Here is an 18,533-nt window from a genome sequence, read left to right as displayed (position 1 = left end):
GAACCTTGAGCACTCGACAAAGAAAGTGGCGAGATGAGCTTTTGGGTCGCCAGAACCGTCGAACTTGATGAATTTACGGGGAAGGTTCTCCAGATCATCATCCCCTTCTAAGCCATCATAGAAGTCCTCGCTGGTGAAGACTTTCTTGCCCCTGTCGCGGGCTTGGAGATCCTTAACCACTCTGGCCATTTCTCTGAATTATGCTTGCAGAGGCACTTCTGTGACCTGACTCTTTGATTTACGGCTTTTCCTTTGTTCTTGGCCCCGCTTCGGAAATGCCGGAGGCACCTCATATTCTTCATCGGTGTCTTCGATTGAGTCTGTTCCATCTGAGATCTCTTCCGACTAAACTTGCTTCTTTGGAGCCTTCTTATCCCTGTGACCATGGAACTTTTCTCTGAATGGATTTCTTTCTGAGCTGGTCCCAGGCTGCTCATTCATCATCTTATTCATCATTTTTCGAAACATGGCATACATTTGCGGGTCTATGCCATCATCCTCATGTTGCTGCTCTTGACTCCTCTCGGATTGCGGGGAGCCCATCTCTTCTTCTGAGGCCGATGAGTACTGAGATGCTATTGTTCTTTTGCCTGATCTTGTCTGAACCATCAAATGTTATAGATGCTCTCTGCAGGGCAAAGACCTGATTAGATTCTGAAGGAATTGGTTTTTGGAAGAAATATTTGCTGAAAATATGGTAGACAATTTGAAAAAGATATCCCATTACTAGGAATTGAGTCGTCACGAGAATCACGACAATTGTGTTGTCATTCTTTTTGCAAGAGAAATAAACAACGAAAATGTGCCTTGTTACCTAGGCGAGGTCGTCAAACCATAATAGAAAGAGAGAGAATTTTATTGAAATGAGAAAAATATGATTTTATTGATCTTGACAAAGAGGTGGAGGACAAACAATTGACCACCATTCACGATAGTCGGCAGACACTCTAGGACCTGGAAAGATTTTGAGAGAAACAAAAGAATCTCAGCCGTAGCGGGCAGAATGATATGCCTCGGACCATTGTGTGGAAGTGAGATCAAATTCTGCCATAGCTCTTGATAGTAGTCTGACTTTAATATACTGCTGCCTCTGAGAGGACTGCCGAACACATCGCTCTGGTTGGTAGTAAGTGCAGAAGAATGGTCCCAATAATTTGAACGGCTTGCCATAAGCGTACGTGTATCTGGGAGGAGATAATTGTCGGTCAAAATAGTCCCAAACAATGTCATCTTCTTGAATGCTGTCAATCATGGATCAATATTGTGCCACTGAAAGCAGTTCTTGACCATTGTATCTGAAAGAGCTTGCTCGGGCTGGAACATGTTGAAAGAACCAGGATTGGAGTGCGTAGATGCAACCTTCAACTAAGATGGATTCTCCGAGTGAGAAATGAGTCAGACCCCAATAGAGGAAAGCAAGTGCTGCCATGGCTATGGAGAGACAGTTGGTTTGCCGACTTCCTCATCTTCTCATGAGCTGGATTATCCTAATATCCATGTAGTTTTGTCCGTTTGGGAAGAGGGCTAATCCTACAGTGCATAAAACCATTGCATTCTGAATCCTTTCTCTAGCTGTCCTTGATAGTGAGCTGACTTCAATGAAGGTCCCGTACTGGCGGTACAACTCGAGCAGGTTGACATATTCATTTTCGTCCAACTAAATCAGGGGCCAAGATCGGCGGCTTGTCATACGAGCTAAGGAGTCTCGGGGGTCCAAACCCTTGACATTGATCAGGAATTGATGCTCTAACGGATCTTCTGGTTGACCAGCTGGTTCTGGTAATCCCATAATTTCTGAAAATTCATCCATTAAAACGGTCATCTCTCCCCATGGGAACCAGAATATACATGTCCGAGGATTCCATCGCTCCGCCATTGCATGGATCAGGTTGCCATTTACTGTCTACTTTTCGACTGCTGATGCCACTTCTAATCCGCACTCGCTTAAATGGTCCGGGAACATTCGAGAAAAGCTTTTGAGCAAGGAATAGTACCACCGGGGAATGAAAGTTTCGGTGCTAAGGGCTCGATGTTCAGGATGACCTTGTCGCACCTCGTAGGAGATGTGACCTTCAGGAAAGATAGGATCGACTTGATTGGATGCCATCAAACTGAAAACAGAGAAAGACTCAGAATGAGACTTAGGAAAATGTGGGAAATTTTGAAAAATTTTGCAGACAGGATATAAAATGCAGCTGGGAATTCGAGATCCAGTAGAAAGGTAGAATGGAAAATCACCTGGAGTTTTGAAAGAAATGGGATATTTTGAAAAGTCATCAAGGGTTTGAGAAAATAAAGGAAAAGGTGAAAAATATGGATATTTGAAAATATTTTTGGAAAAATGTAAGAAAATAGAGGTAATACATGAACAATCACATCCTGCACAAACATTTATGCACATACAACACTCCCTAAAAGGCTGACTCTAGATGCATCATTTTGAAAACAGCTGTAGGACCTTAATCCTAACTCTAAGTTCAGATCATCTTTGTCTAATCCAGTTATGCTGATATACCCGAATTGAAATCCAAGGTATGTGGCATATAATTTCAACTCCGGTTCTAAGGTGAGGTTTTCCAACATCCTTGAGCGCCTACCGATATACTTCGGACTGTGGCCCGCGGTACGTGGTAGGGGGGTGTTAACCCAAATAAGTGGCCTAGTTGTGAGGCTTTGTCCTGAAGTAGGGTTCTGGAAGAGAGCCCAGCAACGTGAAGGCCGGGTAATGATAGGTAATTGAGGTTTGAAAAAATGATCACATGCAAGAAATGGAGGGCTCTAAATCCTAGAGAGATAGATTTTGAAAACTTTGAAGAAGCATACATTGTTTGCATTCAGATCCTAAATTGAGGAGAGTTATATTTAGACCTAATTCTATGTGAGCATCGAAATTTCTCCTCAATTTGGTCCTACCAAACCATGCCTAGTCTATATGCAGCCAATGTCAGCTAGGTCAGAATCTAGGCTCCTAGGTTCGCATGATATCAAAAGTAAAAGAGCTGACATTTTGTGAACATAATTTCGATAATTTAACTAAGTCAAGCACAATTTTTGATCAGACAAGGACAGGTCCCATCACGGTTGCCAAACCTATTATCGTCGCAAAATTTTTCTGTCTTCCCTTCCCTTGCAGGAGAGAGAGGAAAATGCTTTCGCGATTCAAACTTGACCGAATTTTGGAAAATGTTTTGAAATACTCACCTCCGTTTTAAAAATTGCGGGAAAATCCATGGGATGGGGATCGACCTGTCAGTACGAGGTTCGACCATTCCTGCCACCTTTAACAGGGGTAATCGAACCAAGGGCCAAAATGTGTGCTTGACTTAGTGAAATCCTTGAAATTGTGTTCTATCCTAAATGCACAGAGAATTCAGGCATGTGCTATGAGATTTTGCAAAATGTTTGTTGAGAAAAAGATGATGTATGCTTTAGAAAATATTTGGAGTTGAAAAGCATTTCTTAGGAAAAAGATGGAAATCAACCTCTCAGGAAACTCAGATGAAAGTATTTGGAAATCACCAGAAAGTTTATGAAGATGTGAGAAAATCCTGAGAAAATGGAAAGAATTCTTGAGAAAAAGGTGAATCTTTGAAGGGAAAATGTTTGTCAGAAAACTTCAAGTTTCAAAAGCTTTCTTTGGAATATGGTTGAGATTCATTGGAAAATTCTTTGGAGAAGAAGAATTGAAACTCGGGAAACTGAAATTCTGAGAATTCTAGCCTTGAAACCCTTGGAAATCGATTTTGATCTTTGAGAAAGGTGAGAGACTTCTTTTAAAAATCTTGAGAAAACAACCCTTTTCATGGAAAACTGTGGAAAAACTTGACTTGGGAAAACCGATTTTGAAAAATTCTCAGAGTTTCTTGAGAATGAAATTTTCTTAAGAAAATCATGAGAAAACCAATGATTTCATGATGCAAATGATATGAGTGAATGAATGCACTTTGAAAAGATTTTCTAAGAAATTTGTTTGAAAAATGTGTATTAAGTCAAAATAAATCCTTCACATATTCTGACTGTGTCCATGAATATGTTCAGAGTTTATTTGAGTTAATTCACAATATTTTGAAAAAATGGAAATATGATGTGCATTTTAAGGTAGCCTAAGAGTGTAGGCTCAGTGTGACTAGTAGAAAGATGATGGATCTGTGTCTCGTCCATATTCTGACTAGGGCCGTGAATATGGACTCCACCGAGTTCATCAACTCTCTAAGAGTTAGTGCACGTGCCATTCGTGTACATCCATGGTGATTTTGCAAAATGAGATATATGAATCATAGAATCAGGATATTGCAGGAATCAAACTACATGATATGCATCCTAATCTAAGCAGTAAAAGTAAATATTATTCCAAATTGATTATTACATCTCTGACAGAAATCAAAATAAATGAAAGAAGAAAGAAAAAAAATATAGAATTTAAAAGAATCAGCATCCTCCAGATTTTCCCTGCAAAGTGAGTTAATACCAGAAATAGAATTACAAAGTAGGCGAAAAAAATTGAAAATATCATATTTATACTAAACTACATATGATTGAACCTGTGCTAATGACGAAATGTATATACAATGATCAAAGTTTATGCCTATGCTAAATAAGGGATTCCTGGGCCATGCTTGAGGATGTCACTTATGCTAAAGGAGAAGCTTGTAGGTCATGATGGATTGGAGGCAAAGGCCATGATATAACATATATAGATGCTAAAGGGATCATGCAATTATGAAGGAAAGTATATATATATATATATTTTATTCAAATTTATTCCTTAACTTCACTGTTGGGGATAAGCTCAAATCAAATGCAAAAGACTCACATTAACAGACCAAAAATAGAGCTTGTGATCAGAGATATCTGAGACAAGTATTTTGCCTTCACAGTTTTGAGTCACCCAGGCATCCTTACATTGGGGAGATATCCTAAAAGCAACTTCTGAATTCTACAAATCCAATAGGCATCAGACAGGCAAGGAACAAATGAAAGACCGAAACTCAGGCAAACGTGGCCATCCCTCCTCACTCTACACCAGCAGATGTACACAACCATCATCAAAGGGCAAGCTTTAGATGTGCTTTTGAGTAAACAGTGAGATGGGCATCAGATGTACCATCGCCCATTAGTTCAAGTTCAACTACTTTCAGCATTAATGAACTTTTAGGAATATAGTGTCAGGGAAATCAGGTGTGCCGTCACTTATCAACACAAGATCAGTCATTTTAACACTAGTAAGTTCTAAGAACCCAAACCATCATACAGATTTTGAACACCTTGAATCATCCCAGTGAATCCATAAACAGCTTTTTAATGACATCCAGTCAATGTATATAGCAACCTTATAATTTACAGCAACTAAAAAAAAACATAACTCTGCAGCTACCATTAAGTGACTTCAATAAACATGCTGGGCTGCACAGAGACAGTTATTTGACCAACTGATGGGTTGCGTGAAGGGGTTCCAATAGGCATATAAAGACTTAAACAGACTTGAAAAGAAGATGGCATGCAACACTGTGGATTAACAGGAGCAAAGACACTGTGAGTGTTGGATATGCAAAGGCGATACAAAGGTAATAATGTTATCATGTAATGCCTAGTGTAAAAGGCAAGAACGATGCATACGGTGAAGAAGATGATGAATGGGGAGCTATTAAGATACCTAGTGATGTTACTAAGGATGTGCCATCAAGACATTTAATGACATTCTGTAAAATAGAATGGGAGGCTGTAGGAACATTTGATGATCTATAAAATGAATAGCAAAGTGCAAGCTGTAACAAAAAAAAAAAAAACGTGAGAATGGCATAGGCTACAGAGTATTTAGCAAAAAAAAAATGATATTTGCAGAAATCTGCAGTAAAATACACAAAATGATATTTGTAGACCCACAATCCTCAAATTAAGACATCAAAGCAAAATTCGATGGAGGAAACTAACTCTAACTGAGGTGAACTTAGTTAATCCTAAGAACAAAACGTGATTAGAGAGACAAATCAAAGGTAGTAAAAAAAAATAAGAACTGTACAGAAAATTAGGGACATATAGTATGATGAAGAAAAGATATAGCCTGATGAAGGTCCAAATTATTATCGCAACCAATACGGACCGATACAGCTATGAGCCAGCCGGTCGTATACACTGTTCTAAAATTATTTTTTATTTTTTAGAAAGAGAGAGGAAACAAAAGAGCGATCCGGAGAGAATAAAGAGAGAGAGTCTTTACCTGGGTTTGGTGGGGATTTGAGAAGAACGAGAAGGGGAAAAACTATGCCCTTCTCTATTGTGCCTTGAAAGCTCTGCGTTAATCGAGTAAGAGAGGTGCTGCTTTAGGTAGTGTATCGAATCTACAAGGGGAGCAGAAGAGCACACTTTCTTTGACTGTCCTTGAAGGATCTGCTGAATGACGCTAGAGAGAGGAAGGTTCTAGGGGAAGGAACGAGAACTGGGGCAAGAATAGGAAAAACTGGTCAGATTCGAGGGATGGAGAGAAGAAGTGGGGGTCGGTTTCCTGCTAGCCGAGAGGAGAAGAGGCCCAAAAGTGGGATTTAAGAGGTAGATTTCAAAAAGAACGAAGCTCCTCTTTTTCATTGGCCCTTCCCTCTTCTTAATAGCCAGCCATCTGGTTTTTCCCTCAAATCTGCTCCATTTCCATCGGCTTTTGCTAATATTTGAAAACTGATTTTTAAAAAAAATTGAATAAGAGAACTCGCCGTTTTGAGAGGGGACGACTGCTTCTCTTAAGAAGACCTTTGAAAACTTAGGTAAAATGGGAGTTTTGGCTTTCAAAAGTAATAATAATAAAATAAAAAAAACAAAACAAAATGATAAAACGAATTTTGTGTTTTTTCTTTTTTTTTTAAGGTGGTGCCACCTCAACTGAATTTGAAAACTTTTTGAAGTATATATAAAAAAGTTTATTTTTCTTGGCAAAGAGTCTTAGTGGGGCGTCACCTACGTGGGCCCACTAATTATTTTATTAAAATTGAGTTAAATAAATAAGAAAAGTTTTATAAATCGGTGCCACTTCCGAATGGGCACTGTTTTGAAAATAAGAGAAATTTTTAGGAATTTGAGTGGGACACCATCTCAGGGTGGGCCCTACGTCATTTTATTTAAAATAAAAGCAAAGTAAATTCTTTTGGAATTTTCATAATAGTAGGCTAGTTTTAGAAAACACGAAGCAAAGTTTGGCTTGATTTCAAAACTTAGAAGAAAATGGTCCTTCAGGGCAAAATTTAGAAAGATGCGGAGAAATTCAGAGCCTTTTTGTAAAAGTTTGAAATAAGGTCTTATGAATTTTGAAATTGTGTCCCCCTCTTTCCAACTGACAAAATTTTGAAAATCAATGTAAAAAACTATCCAAATCGTTTTCTTGGGAAAACTTTTGTAATTTGGAGTCCTGGGGGTAAAATGGGAAGAATTGGTAATTTTGAAGACCCAGGGTTTTGAAATCAATTTTGAAATATTTAAAACTCGAATCTGGATTGATACTTTTTGAAAATCAGGAGTTCTGGATCTCAAAATGACATGCTGTGCAGTGTGATGATATGAAATATTCATGCAATGCTATGCAAAGACATGTTTCCTGAAATGCCGCTCTGAATTCAAAATTGGAAATTCTAGCTTCTTGTCGAGAATAAGATTTTGAGATTTTGCAGTTTGAAGATGTTTCTGAGTCTAAATAGAGAAGTTTTGAGACTCGAGAATGGAATTCAGGACTTTCTGCCAGGTTCAATCTCAGAAAATGACCATTTTGCCCTTCATTGATTTCGGAGAACTGAGATGTGATAATTGATGGAGATATCAGGAAGGTGAGTGAAAATTTGGGGTGTTTACAACACCCAAACCATAAGACATGAGCAAAAACATGACAGCACAGTGACTTAGAGCCAGCTATAACCCACAGTAACAAGAAAAACCCCACATCGCAACCTCTTCCTATCCATTTTTTTCTCAAAGACCTGCTACTAGTGATCAGTATGACAGAATTGGGCCTAACCTGGTGGGAAGTGGTAGTTGTTGTAGGTGACGGACAACAGGGGGTTAAGTGAGATATGATGTTATGGGTTTTGTGCAGGAAATAACAGGAGTGTGATGGCAATAGCGGGGGATGCTGGAAGTATAATTGAAGGAATGGGAAAAGGGGACAGTAAGTTTGGAGATGAGGCTGTTATATAGAGCTGTGAGGAAATTTGGGGATAAATATGATGGTAAATGAAAAAGTGGTGATGTATGACAGTAAGTGATGGATAAATGTCGGCATAAAGGTGAATATGTTGTATAGATGATAACATCAAGGTGACAACAAAGGGGTAGCTGAGCCAAAATGCGAAAATTGTTGTTTAACAGGTGGTATGCATAGTGCAAATTGGCGAGGTGATAGGATGTGAAGGTGGTAAGGTATTGGTGGGGGAAGGTGTAAATGATAGGTGTATAGCCACAGTGGGGAATATAATAGCAGCGCACAGGAAAATGCAGGGATTTGGTACCTACAAAAAGTGATATAGGAGTAGCCATGGTGAGGGTTACTATGATTGAAAAGGTACAGTTGGGAATGACAAATGGTATAGCAGGTGGATGAGTGAAGGTCTTACTGCTGTGTGGAGGTGGCAGCAGTGAGATGATGTCTAAGTATGATAAGCAAGGGATAGTGGGTGTAGATAAGAAGGATGAATAGTGCATTTTGCAGAGAAGGACTGAATGTAAGTTAATGCAATTACAGCAGGTATGAAAATGTAGTGAAAAATGAGTGCTACGATGTGGTATGACAGGTGGAATAGTGATGATGGAGCACAGAATATATTAGTGCTGGTATAGTGAATGCTAAAAATAATTGTATCAGGTGGATGAGGATGCAAGAGTTTTGGTATATGGCTGGAAATGCAATGATAGCCTAAGGTGTTTTACATGTTATATTGAGTGGCCAAAGATATATTTGTGAAGCTGGACGAAAGGGTGCAGGTAATTAACATAGTGAGGTGAATAGTGAAGATTGGTGGTGGAGATAATGTATATGAGGTGGTTAGTGGCGAATGATAAGTTACAAGGTGACAAATGTGACAGGAGATGCATATACAGTAGGGTAGGATGCTAGATGTTGAATTTTAATGAAGGCATGGGACCTTGCATGGTGTTTAGTCAGCGTAGGGTGAATATGAATGCAAGAGGGTGTGATAGATAATATACAAATATTGTGCATCAGTGCATAGTGAGGGCGATAATGAATCCTATGCATCAGACGAGACTTGGCAGAGGCTTATGAGGATATATGTACACTGAAATAAAGCATTGAAAAGAGACTTAATCCACCTCTGATCGTTCCGATGCAATCTTTGATCACCTCTCACAACATCATGTCACTATATGATCTCTAATATTGACAGATTATCTCAGAACTGCTGTGATGCTTATAAATTCCTACAAAAACACCAGTTACGTAAGTAACAACAGATATCTAAACACAGTGCATTGCTCAGCATGAGCCATACGTATATACATGATTAGATAGAGATCAAATTGAATCTTTGCAGTAGCTTTACATGAACAATTTGCTTGGTCTTACATGACCAATTTTCCCTGATACATCAGACCACCATAAATTAAGACTCATAGATGTGAGTTGGCATTAATGACTGACTATAACCGTCACCTCCAATAGATTTGAATTCATACAGTACCAGCGGCTGTAATTCACGCTCATGTTATAGAGGCCTCGATTCTGACTTCGGTGGACCGATCTGATTTGAATCTGATGAATGTCGATCTCATGGCCATTCCCAAGGGAACGTGATGCTGATTTTAAATCCGAATAAAGTGTTTTCAAGGTAAATCAAATATGAATTCTCGCAGTAAATTAAAATAGATGGAATTCACAATGAGATCGAGCTAGAGGCATCATAATGTTGACGCTGGGTATTGGGTTTTAATAGATTGAATTCCCACCATCATCGTTAGCCATAAATGGACATCCGTGGATTGACGCAGATGCAAAGTAAATGAAAAAAAAAAGATGCAGATAAATGATGGTCTATTGAATTTAACAGACAAAATACATAAAAAAAATGCAAATCACGATAGAGCAAAAAAATAAGTGTTGGAACATATATTAATCCTTACATAAACCGAGGAAATCCAATAAAATAAAGCATAGAGTAGAAAATAAATGTTGGAATTAAGAAATTCCTTTTGCTGTTGCACAAGAGAGGGATTGATGGTGCTATAAGCAACCCAATTGCAACTCGATGGTGCATTCAATGGGGAAAATCAAAAGGAAAAGAGGCTAACAGAAAACTCAGGGAAAGTAATAGAGGAGGAGGGGTACTTACAGACGTGCTTTTGCAGAAATCCTAAAAGAGGGAGCCAATGCTCCTTCGGTGGAACCAGTGGGGAAGCTCTCTTGTTCCTCTTGCTTGCAGAGGCTTCAGAATTTGAAGGAGAGGGAGAGAACCGGGGAGGTGAAGGCGATCTTGCTCCTTTGGTCGATCAACAGGGAAAATGCGGCCTAGTGTTTCCACAATTGACTTGCTTCGGCTGATAGAGAAGAGGACCAGAGGGAGGATATCGATTTTTGCAGAAGATGGAGGGGAAGTTTTGGTTGATCGTGCTATCTTTCCTCTGGTCTCTTTATTACAGGGTTTGAGATTCCCTTAATCGATCAAAAGGGAGCAGCCAGAAGGAGGAGAATTGGAAGAGGGATAAGAGGAAGAGGAAGGAGAGAAGGGGAGAAGAAAGATCGTGAAGAAGAAGAGACTATGGAAGGGTGGAAATGGATGATCGATGGCTTCTCCTGTGCTCCTTCTTATAGAGGGGATGGAAGGATCGAGAGGGATCTGGAGAGAGCGTGGGAGATCTTTGCGGTTTCCCTCACAATGGAAAGCCGTTAGGGGCTTTTTCAGAGATGGTCCCCTTATTTTCGAAAATTTTCAAAAAGAGGGCCCCAAAATTTGTTTTTCTTAAAAATGGTGTAGAAAGCTATATTTTTCAGAAATTTTTCTTTTTATATTCTTTTTTTGATAAAAATTCTAAAGATATGAGGAAAATATGGGGTTTTTTAGGAAAATGGTATCCAAAACGAGGTTTTGAAAGATTTTTGTCAAATATTGGTTTTGCAATTGCAAGTTTTTTTAAAATGGGGGTTTTGTGAAAATTACATGATTTATTTCATAAAATGACCCCTGAAATGGATCTAGATCCAAGATTTTTAGAAAATATTGGGTTTGGATCTCGTATTGAGATTGGATCGAGATAAAACATCCGATAAAATACCATAAATTGATTTTTTTGATTTTTTTGTTGAAGAATAGAAGTTCCGAGATCAGAATTGGATCCAAGATTGGGTCAGATAGGGAAATTGAGTCTGGATTCCAGCGAATCCGAGGAACGAATGAAAATTTTATCAAAAATTGACCATATTATTCAAAAGATGGACCCAGGGGAAAAAAGGGAGTTTTTTAGATTTTTTGGAAAATTTGGGGTGTTCACATATGCCCCTCTTTGATGCTAAGTCGGTTGTAAGCCTAGCTTAGCAGCAAAGAAGACACGCCAAATTTTCTTTAAATGCCCCAGTTAGAAGGTTCGAACTGGGTGTAGAAGAATTATTTTTGTAAAACATTATTCTCGGGTTTGGCACCATATCCTGAAAGGTTTTGGGAAGAAACAAAATCCTCGAGAAGAAAGTAATTTGGACAGAAGAAAATAAGGAAATCGAGATGGGACTTTGGGATGAATATCCCAAAATGGTGAAAAGGAGAGATTTTGAAGAAGTCTTATGGCTGAGACCAAAATAAGAATTTTTGAAAATGACTCAGGTTTTAGCCCTTAACCTGGATGGGATGATGATATTTGAAAAACCACGATGGGACATTTTTGAAAGATACCTCATGAGACGAGGTTTAGGTAAAATCTTTATTTGAATGGATATACAAAGCATGGATTCCTTGACGGGGAAAGACCATGATGGGACTGGGAGAAAATACCTCACCAAAAATGAGGTAACTCTTTTCAGCACTAGGTTGCATCAAAATAGATATTGAGTATTTATTTCTTTTTTGGATAACTAAAAAATTTTGCCAATAAGATGAAATTATAATTGATTCAAATGCTTGAAAGTGTGTACGTATGTGCGAAAGATATTCCCTCTTTTCACTTAGAGTATTTCCTCCGATGTTAACTTCCCGGATTCTAGAGTCAGATTCAATTTTTTATGTCGTTGAGTTTCTTCAAGGAAGTTATCCATTTCCTTGATATGAATAGAGAAGAGAATACTCTTAATTTCATAAAAGCAAGTAGTGAAAAGACATTGATGAAAGGATTTTGCATAAAAAAAGATGATTTCTGGCAATTTTGGCAGTTTTGATATCCTGAGGTTTTTCCCATAAATGATCTTTCTGGCACTCTTTTTGAGACATTGAGCTTTCTTGGGTTTCGGGGGAAGTTTCATTACATCATCCTTCATTTTGGAGATGTCCTGGCTTTTTTTTTTTCTTCGGGGAAGGGTACGTCACAAACTTCTTTATCTTGGAGATGTTCTGGTCCTTCTTTTTCTCAGAAATTATACTGGTGATATTGGATCATTGGTAAAAAATCTCTAGATGATAGCAACAATCAAATATCTTTTAGGGTTTGTCGGGAGGCTCAGCGCAGTCGCCTTCATCTTGACGGTGATCTGAACGTTCTCTGGAAGGATCCGTCACAAACTCCTTCATCTCAGAGATGATCCAAATCTTCTTTGGCCCCGGGGGTCGAGATCGCATATTTGTCTTCATCTTGATGACAATTGAGAGATCCCTTTTGCAGATGTTTGATTGCAACTTAAAAGAATGAGGAGATATGGATTGAGTAAATTCTTTTTATTGCTTAGGATATTTCCACTGCCTGATTGCCAGAAAGTCGTCTTTAAACATGCGTCATAGCTATGATCAATATCGATTCATTTTTAGCTTTTCAACATCATTGAATATTTCTTTCACTAATCATACAAAGGATATTTCTTACATCCTCTTGGTTGATCAACAAAGAAAAGATTTGAATTTTATCCCTTTTCGCAAAAAGGTTCACCCTTTTGGAAAAAATACTAAAGGTAATCTGAGGTGATTCTTTTGTGCAGTAAAATATTGGAATCAACACATTTTTAGCAGATTGGCAAAGTTTTCGAGAATCCTTTATGAAATAATCACTCAATATAGATTTTGATAGGACCTCGGGCAGAAAATTTTGATTTTGGCAATTTTGATCGGTAAAACTGGATTTTACAGGACCAACTTAAAAATATAGTTAAGTAAAGGACCTTGGTAAAAGAATTTGGTAAAGGACCAGTGTTAAACTGGAATTTGAGAAGGAATTTGAGAAGGATTTTGGTAAAGGAATTTTTGGTGAAAAAGATTTTGGTAAAGGATTTTGGTGAAGGACCAGTGTTAAACTGAAGTTTGAAGGACCAATGTAAATATTTGGAATTTTAAAGGACTAGGATAAAACTGAAATTTGAAGGATCAATTTTGAGAAATTTAGAATTTTGAAGGACCAATGTACACATTGGAATTTTGCAAGAGTTGAAATTTGAAGAATCAATTTTGAGAAAATTTGGTATTTTGAAGGACCAATGTACACATTGGAATTTTGAAGGACTAGGATAAAACTGAAATTTGAAGGATCAATTTTGAGAAAATTAGAATTTTAAAGGACCAATGAAAATATTGGAATTTGATGAAGGCAATTGGAATTTGAAGGACCAGTGTAAAACTGGAATTTTGAAGGACCAATTTGAGAAAAATTGGAATTTGGAAGGACCAATGAAAACATTAGAATTTGATAAAGGACCAATTGGAATTTGAAGGACCAGTGTAAAACTGGAATTTTTAAGGACCAACTTGAGAAATTTGGAATTTTTGAAGGACTAATGAAAACATTGGAATTTGATGAAGGACTAATTGGAATTTGAAGGACCAGTGTAAAACTGGAATTTTGAAGGACCAACTTGAGAAAAATTGGAATTTGGAAGAACCAATGAAAACATTGGAATTTGATAAAGGACCATTTGAAATTTGAAGGACCAGTGTAAAACTGGAATTTTTGAAGGACCAACTTGAGAAAATTGAAATTTTGAAGGACCAATGAAAACATTGGAATCTGATGAAGGACCAATTGGAATTTGAAGGACCAGTGTAAAACTAGAATTTTGAAGGACCAACTTGAGAAAATTGGAATTTAGAAGGACCAATGAAAACATTGGAATTTGATGAAGGACCAATTGGGATTTTGAAGGACCAGTAAAACTGGAATTTGAAGGACCAATTTGAGAAATTGGAATTTGGAAGGACCAATGTAAACATTGAAATTTTGAAGAACCAATTGGGATTTTGAAGGACCAGTGTAAAACTGGAATTTGAAGGACCAATTTGAGAAATTGGAATTTGGAAAGACCAATGAAAACATTGGAATTTGATGAAGGACCAATTGGAATTTTGAAGGACCAATTTGAGAAATTGGAATTTGGAAGGACCAATAAAAACATTAAAATTTGATGAAGGATCAATTGGAATTTGAAGGACTAGTGTAAAACTGGAATTTTTGAAGGACCAACTTGAGAAATCTGGAATTTTAAAGGACCAATGAAAACATTGGAATTTTGAAGGACCAGTGTAAAACTGGAATTTGAAGGACCAATTTGAGAAAAATTGGAATTTGGAAGGACCAATGAAAACATTGGAATTTGATGAAGGACCATTTGGAATTTTGAAGGACCAATGAAAACATTGGAATTTGATGAAGGACCAATTGGAATTTGAAGGACCATTATAGAAGACTACGTTGCTTCTATAAATGGTTTCAGGATTATCCCTTATCTTGAACGGGAAACTCAGGTTTATCCCTTAACCTGAAGGGGAAGGAAGAAAATTTTGAAGAGAATAAACCTGAAGCTTGAAATTTGGAAGGGCTCAATCGAAAGGCTGGATTTTGGAAGAAGGTCCAACCTGGCAGTTGGGTTTTTTGAAAAAGAAGAGAGTCCGAGTTGGAACTCGGATACTTAAAAAGAAAGATGGACCAACCTGAGAGTTGGGTTTTTGAAAAATAGAGAAGAATCCGAGTCGAAACTCGGATATTTTAAAAAGAAAGATGGACCAACCCAAGAGTTGGGTTTTGAAAAGGAGAAGAGTCTGAGTCGGAACTCGGATATTTTAAAAAGAAAGATGGACCAACCTGAGAGTTGGGTTTTTTTTTAAAAAGAGAAAAGAAAATCTGAGTTGGAACTCTGTTTTTTTTAAAAGAAAACTTTAATCAGAAGATTGAATTTTGAAAATTTGCCAGTGCGAGGACCGAATCTAGGACTGAGAGTTCTGAGAATGACCAGTTTGAGGGCTGAATTATTTAACTTGCAATGAAGAAGACCATCATAGTTAATTGTATGTGGTCTGATTTTCAGGATTAACCCCTTATCCTGAACGGGGAAGAATAAAATTAGAGAAGGATTGATGAAAAGAGATAGAAATTGATGAAAGTTTTGATAAAAAATGAAGAGAAAAATTAAGGAAATTGAGGAAATTGTTTTGTAAAAAAATTCTCATAGGTAGCATTGTTGCTCCTATGAGTGTGGCTCAGGATTATCCCTTATCCTGAATGGGAAAAGAATAAAATTGACAAATTTGACAAAATTGATAAAAGGTTGATAAAGAATCAAAATAATTGATAAAAAATGATAAAGAATGAGAATTAATAAAGAATTGACAAAGATTGACAAAGATCTGGTAAAAATTGGTAAAATTTGGTGGAAAAATTGAGGATGTTTGGAAGACGATGAAAGACTTCAGGACTATACCTTATCCTGAAGAAAGAAGGACCTCGCTGGGCGAGGTTCAGGTTTATCCCTTAACCTGAGTGGGAAAATTAAGGTTTGTTCCTTAACCTGAGTGGGAAGAAAAAATGAATACCTCATGGGAAAGAGGCATCAGGTTTATCCTTTAGCCTGAAAGGGTAACTAAAAATAAGAATTGACAAAAAGACTTAAAAAAATGGATGAAAAACCAATAAAATTGATAGAATTGATAAAGATGAATAAAACTGATAAGACTGATAAAGATTGATAAACAAAAAAAAATGATAAAAATTGAGAAAAAGAGTTTGTTTGATCCTGCCTACACGTGGGATCTTTAAAGTGAGAGGAGAATATTCATGAGAAAATCATTTTTGGAAAGAGGATCAACCGTGAAGTTGATTTTGAAGAATGATCGACACGAGAGCTGATCTTTGAAGAAGAATCAACACGAGGGTTGATTTTGAAGATAGATCAACATGAGGGTTAATTCTTTGAAAACAATAGTTTGAAACCGATTTTAAAAAGGAGGATCAACACGCTGGTTGATTTTGGAAAAGATTGGATCAAAATTTTGAACTTTTGGTGATCATGGCGAAGATTTTGCAGAAATTTTTCAGATTTTTATGATTTTGAAAAACCCTCATAGGTAATATCATTTCTCTCATGGATGATGTCGGGATTGTTCCTCATCCTGAAAAGAATAGGAATTTGATGTCAAAGAAAATTTTGGAAGTGTAAATGAAATAAAAAGGTGCCCCAATATGGCGAAAGAAGTAAGAATTGAACACAAAGATATAAAAGGAAATTGACCTTCTCATTGATAAGCAAAAACTGAAAAACAAGACTTGAGTATTTACAAGCAAAAGATCATAAAAGACTGGGGCGGACTTGCCCCTACAAAATGACTGGTAAAAGAAAAGAGGAAAGCAAGGAAAATTTTGGCATTATCAGTTCTTTGAGTGGTCCGGGAAAGGCTTGGTCAGGACAGCGGGCTGATACTCATCTTTGTTCTCTATCAAAAGATTTTTATTGATGCAGTCCTGGATGATGTTCTTGAGAACGAAGCAGTGTTCGGTATCATGCCCTACTGCTCGGTGGAACTTGCAGAATTTGTCCTTCCATTTTCCCAGGGGGACTGGGGGATCAGCAACTCTCAGAAGTTTAATCATATCTTTGCTTAACATATATTCAAGGACCTGTTCAAGGGACGGTTCTAGAGCAGTGAATTGTCGGTCATAACCCCAACCATCAAGTTTTACCTTTTCTTTCTGTTTGGCCAGAACTGGCTTGTCATTCTGCTTGAAGGGTTCATCTCGCTGCCCTGTCTGTTTGTTCTTGCTATCCTTGCTGCTACTGCCGCCAGAGTTGGTCGAGAAGGTATAATTTGCCTTCTTTTTGGGGTCTTGACCACTCTTGATGAGGGTGATGCCCTTATACATCCCATTGTCCATCCCCATCTCGAGCCACTCAGCTCGTTCAATAAGTTCGATGAATGCTTTTGACGGGTAGGTGGAAACAAGGCTCCTGAGAGGTTGAGAGAAGTTGTTCAAAATAATCTGGAGTGTGTGCTCCTCTGAGATCGGGGTTCTCATTTTGTTGCATGTATCTCTCCATCTGCCAATGAAATCTACTGCCTTTTCTTTGTCCTCTTGCTTCAGATTATACAAGTGATTGAGAGTTGGTAGTGCCTCAGTATTGAACATGAATCTCTTCATAAACAGATTAACGACCTTGTCAAAATCTCGCAGCTCAACAGGATTGATGTGTTTTGCGTACCACTTTGTTGCTACGCCTTCGAGACTGCGCAGGAAGCACAAGAAAAGAGCACGGTTGTCTTTGCTGAATCTGGCACATTCTTCAAAAAACATTGCAAAATGGGCCTTTGGGTTGCCGGATCCATCAAATTTAATGAATTTTCTAGGGAGGTCTTCCAAACTGTTGTCCCCATCTAGACCGAGGTAGAAGTATTGCCTGGTATATACTCTCTTTCCCTTATCTCGAATTTGCAGATCCTTGACTATCTTAGTCAGTTCTTGAATTAAATCTTCTGTCGGGACCCCATCTCTAGACTTGTTCACTGATTCAGGCTCTTCTGCCACCTTCTTGGGTTATCGCAGATGTTTTGGGACGAACACAAACTGTTCTTCCTCGGAATCCTCCTCTGCCGATTCTGTATCCTCAGAAGTGTTGTCCTGTTGAACTCTCTTCTTGCTGACCCTGACATGTTTCTTTACTGGCTTTCTCTTGATTTTGTTCTTAGAGGATGTTTTCTTTGAACTTGCCCCAGCTTGTTCGGACATCATTTTTGCCATCATTTTTTGGAATATCTTGTATATTGCTGGGTCGACATCATCCTCTTCTAAATCATGTTTCTGGGATAATCTGGGAGAGTTCACTTCCTCCACTTCACTGTCATTGTGCTGCTGAGCTGCCCTCCTTCCTGCTCTCGTTTGAACCATGATGAAATGTCGATGTTTTGTTGAAGAATAAAGGAAGGCTTCAGATTGATGAATTTTTGAAAAAGAAGAGAGATAGTGAAGGAAAAGCTTAAAAGATTTGAAGAGAGATTTCTTGATAAAAAGGATTTTGTATGAAGAAGATAGAATATATGAAGAAGAGTATTTTGAAGATGTATGACAAGACCTTGAATATTTTGAAGAAAGTTGCAGGCAGGATCAAAAGAATTAAATAAATCAAAAGAAAAGAAGAAAAATACGCCTGGACTTTTGAA

Source organism: Nuphar pumila, chromosome 9 (assembly GCF_984573655.1).
Source record: "Nuphar pumila chromosome 9, dmNupPumi1.hap1.1, whole genome shotgun sequence".
NCBI classification, from domain to species: Eukaryota; Viridiplantae; Streptophyta; class Magnoliopsida; order Nymphaeales; family Nymphaeaceae; genus Nuphar; species Nuphar pumila.
This window is presented reverse-complemented; position numbering follows the sequence as displayed.